Below are 4,711 nucleotides of genomic sequence, written 5' to 3'. Positions count from 1 at the left end.
TGTTAACACATTCAAGCCAGCCAAACAACAGTCGGGTTTTGTAATTAGCTAAACAGTTCCTCTTTTAGAGCTTTCTTGGGGTACTCCCAGGAAACCCCAGGCTCCAGGCAAAGACTCAGGACTGAAGGCAGCAGTAGGAACACTGAGTCCCTCCTTTCAGGGGCTGAGTCCCACCCCCTACCTCCTCACCCCCACCCCAGAGGTAGCATTTGCCATTATGACATGAAAGGTCTCTAGACCTTTCCAGTGCACATCAAGGAAACCTCTTCACCCTCCAACTGTCCCTTATTAACTGGCCTTAAGGGAGTCTCAACTTTCTGGGATTCAAACCCTCAACTCCAAAAAGGGAAGATAATCTGTGCTTACTTTAGGAAACAATAGGATAACAACTAGGAAACGTCTAAATAGCAAAAATGCTAAATAAATACCAGGTGGCAATGATGGTCTAGAAAGTATTTGTCTGGATTTGAATTATGGAAGATGTTATAGAATATCTAAAGGCACGTTCTTGCCCTCTCAGGCCCAGAGTCAGTGATTTTTAGTATCTTCTGCAACCCTCCCCAGACCCCATCAGCATAGTTAGCACATTAACTCAGGAATAATAGACTCAGCTTCTCTACAGCATGTTTCCTAACCTTCTTCCTGTCACAGCATACAAAGAAAATGATATTTGTAATAGCCCCCGGGGGTAAACGGTTGCTCATGGCAACCCAGGTCCCATCCTGTCACCCCCAAGGCCTGATAGGATCAGGCTATAAATTCCACATCTACCCAACACACCCCATGAGGCACTAATATGTCCCTCTATACTGCTAAGAAGCTCTGCTCTACATTATCGGGTTTGTTCTGGTTGTTGTGTAGTTGGATGGTTGTTTTGTTTTGTTTTTAAAGGCTGTAACTTCACTTTATTTGTATTTCCTCCCACACAAAACCATCATAACAGGAACAGAGATGGGCAGGGAAAGGGCTGAAAATGTGTTCAATCCACGTGTTCTCGGGGCTATTCCAGGGAGCGCTTGAGGCCAAGTGCCTGTTGGAGTAGCTTCAGATCCAGCACTAATTCCTCCCACCCTGGCCTGAAGTATTCACAGATTGATGGCTTGAACCCTGCAATTAATTCTCCTCCTTTGCCCACCTTGATGTAAGGCAGGAAAGCAGACTGAAATACTCCACTCTGATGGACAAAGGGAATCACAGCCCACAGATGTACTGCACTTTCTATGCCACAGGAGCAGAACTTGAAGCTGCTTCCAAGGCTCTGAACACTTGCGGGCAGGGCTAGAGGTCGATGGTGTATGAGCGGCCTGTGGGGTTGTGAATAGCAGAACAGACTGGTGCTGTCACAGCCCACTCACACCACACCTTCTTGGAATTGCTGCATCGCCAGAAATGCACACAGATGGTCTGGCCTTCACGTACCGTAATGGGCTGCTTAATGGGGAAGAGGATGGGAAACCATGAGAACATCCCAGGAGAGTGAGTCTCTGGACAGATACTCAGGGTGAGGTCCTGATAAAGCACAGTCTCAAAGTAGCCTGCAAAGCCATGTAGCACTGTGTTCACCTCCACGGGAAACTCCAAGGTACAGTAGCGGTTGTTGTCAATCAGAGGATCTCTATCGGGATGGCTGAAGGTGAAACGGGGCTGGGGCGCAGATAGCTGGTGGAAGTTGTAGCTGCACCATGTAAGGCATCTCAAACTGGGCCTCAGGGTCTCGGTCCTTTTCCCAACAGGCTTGGACCTCATTGTACAGCTTGGAGGAGGAGATGGGAGCCAGAAAGGAGGTGTACTCCCCAGGGACGCCCACACCGTCATCTTTTAGGAAGTGTTGGGCTCCATCCAGGCACTCAGGTGACAGTTCGTTGTCAGCAAAGGAGCCTAGAAGCTCACTGACGATGATGTCTGCTTTCTCTGGAGCCACCCATTCCTGCATGTCCGATGAGACTACCGTCACCTGGCTTCCCCATTCTTCAAGCTGTCAGTTTTCTAGCATCACCACAGCATTTGGGTTCTTCTCCACAGCATACAGCTTTATCCGCCGGTCAGCCTGCTTGGCTGCCCACAGGGAAGTGTTCACCAGGGGACCCTGGCCTGCTCCCAGTACCATTAGCACCTGCACATTGGTATCCTTCTCTTCATCTGGCACTTGATCAAACAGACATTTATAGATGGCCTGCTGATACTGAGAGTATTTGATGGGGTCCTTTTCAAACACTTCATATGTCTGAGATTCCAGATTGTCCATCAGTGGCTGGAGTGGGGACTGCAGATAGTCTTCATGGCCCTTGGCAAAGAGTTCATAGGCATTGGGTGGATGGCGGTTCTGACTCAAGTATTCCAGGTACTGGAGGTAAGAGCAGAACTCCTTCTCTGAGTGGTGACTGGTGCCTGTGATGATGAACTGCACTTCCAACTTGAGGAGCCAGAAGATCAGCCTCTGGTGCATCTTAGAAAGAACAGGAAATCCCTTCTTATTGGTCAGGAAAATGCTGGTGGGGAGAATGGCTGCTTTGATGGGCTCCCCAAGCCAATGATCAATGACATGATTAGATGGGAGGTCAGCCCCAATTTCAAGAGCCACTGCAATCCTCTTGCTATAGTCACACAAGGTCCGGAAGTTGTGCCACCACATCCGTGTCTTCTCCTCTCCACTTACTCCTCTGTGTGTGTACTTGGTGCATTCTCAATGATATCATCTCTAAGGTCCTCTGGAGCCACCAAGGGTACCTACATCCAGAACATGGATGAGTGGTGGCCAGTGTGGATGTGGTTGGTTGAAACCCTGGCCAAGTTTGTGTTATCTTCCTGATTTAGGGGTAGCAGGAAAGCTGGAAGACCCAAATATGCCCCAAAATTCAGCTCCTGTAACATGGCCGCCTCGGAGTTCCTGCGGATCTTCTCCACTTTTGAGTCCCTTCCTGACAGCAGTAGGTCTGATCATGTCTGGGGGCCAGGATGATTGTTAGCAGGTTCCTGAGTGAACTCCCTCTTGAAACTCAGGTGGAAGACAGGCATGCAGAGGAAATCAAAAACCCCTGTCTCTTGGGGATGACTAGTCTGTCTCTCTTCATCCCCGAGTTTGGAGCCCGCATTCTGCTTGCAGAGGTCTGGGCCCTCACCCCTGCTTGGCCACAGCCCCCAGAGTGTCAGCTCTTTTGGGGATGCAGTTCAGGTCCCTCCCACTGGACACGCGGCTCCCACCGGCACCTCCGACCGCCATCGCCTCCATCTTTTCCCTCTGGTTGTTTTGTTTTTTAACAGACATAACTCCCTGTGATTCTGGAGTCTATGGTGGTCCAAAGTAATTGCTCTCAACCTTGACTATATATTAGAATCACTAGGGAAACTTTTAATAAATACCAACACCTGGGCATCACCCCAAGAAATTCTGATTTAATTGGTCTGGGGTGGGGCCTCGGCATTAGGTGAGCCTGACGTGCAGCCAACGTTGAGAACCACTGTTTCTCAAGCTTTAAAGGGCAATCAAATCACCTGGGGACCTTGTTAAAATGCAGATTCTGATTCAGCAGGTCTGAGAAGTGGCTGGAGATACTGCATTTCTAGTAATCTCCCAGGAGATGCTGATGCTGTTTTCCACAGGCCACACTTGGAGAAGCATGGGTCTAAAGAAGTAAACTCAGAGTTGAGCATGCCCCCTCATCACCCCAAAGGCATTGCTATAACAGACTGCCAGGCTCCACCCCCAGAGTTTCTGATTCAGGGGGCCTGGGGTGAGGCCTGATCATTTGCATTTCTCACTTCCAGATGATGCTTCTGGTCTAAAGACCACATTTTTTAAACCACTGATCTAAAGTATTAGAAAGATCTTAACCTTTAGGAAGAAATGGGCCCTACCTAGCAGACCAGAGAAATTCTGGTGATGCAAACACTAGAATCCTTCAGAAAGAAGGTCCAGAATAAAGCCTACCCCAAAATAATGAGCATAGGCTACCTCCTAGGTGGTCCAACCTGAGCACCTCTAACTTCCTGGAAAGGCCTGGATGCAGCCCTCCTGTAGAAGGTAACTTCTTCTTTGCCCTTTGTTAAGAAGGTTCAGAGGAAAAAAAAAAAAAAAAAAAAAGAGGGTTCAGAAGAGCTCTGCAGGCACTCAGTTTCCAGGCACACTCTGACCTCTCTGGTGATTCAGTTCACTGGCTCTCAACAAAGTCCACATCCTCTCCCTGAGAAGTGAAAGAAGCTCAGCCCACCTTCCAAGCACAGAACATCCCATCCCATCCCACCACCCAGAAGTCACTATACTGGGAATCAGAAACCCTGGATTCCACCTCCCTTCATATTCCCATGAGTCTCAACATGAAAGAAAAGAATGGAGCCAAGGCAGGTTAAGAGAACAGAGGCTGGAAAAACAATGTATCCAAAGTGCCTCGGAAATGGTGCTCAGGGGCTCCTGGGTTTGCCAACCCTCATTTAATGGGCTGCCGGTAATTGACCGTAACAACTACACCCTAGCCAGTTTTCATCATTGGATCTGGACAGCTCCCAGGTAACAAGCTCCAACTGGGAGGGCTCGATTGCTATCAAGCCAGAGTGAGGGAGGCCTTCAGCTAGGTAAAGCTGCTGGGCTGGCACCAGTGTGTGTGTGATCCATGTGAGCGACTTCCAGCTCCCGGATGCCCCAGAAGAAAAGTCTGTTAGCACTGCAGCCGGAAAGCCAGGACAGGCCGGGGAGCACTGGGGCTTCATCACATGA

The 4,711-nt window shown here is 49.2% G+C and overlaps 1 pseudogene; it reads right to left on the bottom strand.

Annotated features, from left to right (window-relative positions):
* Nucleotides 1-1,227: 1,227 nt before the first annotated feature.
* On the bottom strand, nt 1,228-3,092 carry LOC114218935 (protein arginine N-methyltransferase 5 pseudogene; annotated as a pseudogene).
* Between the last annotated feature and the right edge of the window lie 1,619 nt (nt 3,093-4,711).

This window comes from Eumetopias jubatus, unplaced genomic scaffold (assembly GCF_037043125.1).
Source record: "Eumetopias jubatus isolate StellerSeaLion01/CBP00866 unplaced genomic scaffold, mEumJub1_p1.0 scaffold_9, whole genome shotgun sequence".
NCBI classification, from domain to species: domain Eukaryota; kingdom Metazoa; phylum Chordata; class Mammalia; order Carnivora; family Otariidae; genus Eumetopias; species Eumetopias jubatus.
The sequence above is the reverse complement of the archived record's forward strand: the minus strand, read 5'-3'. Positions and strand labels throughout refer to the sequence as shown.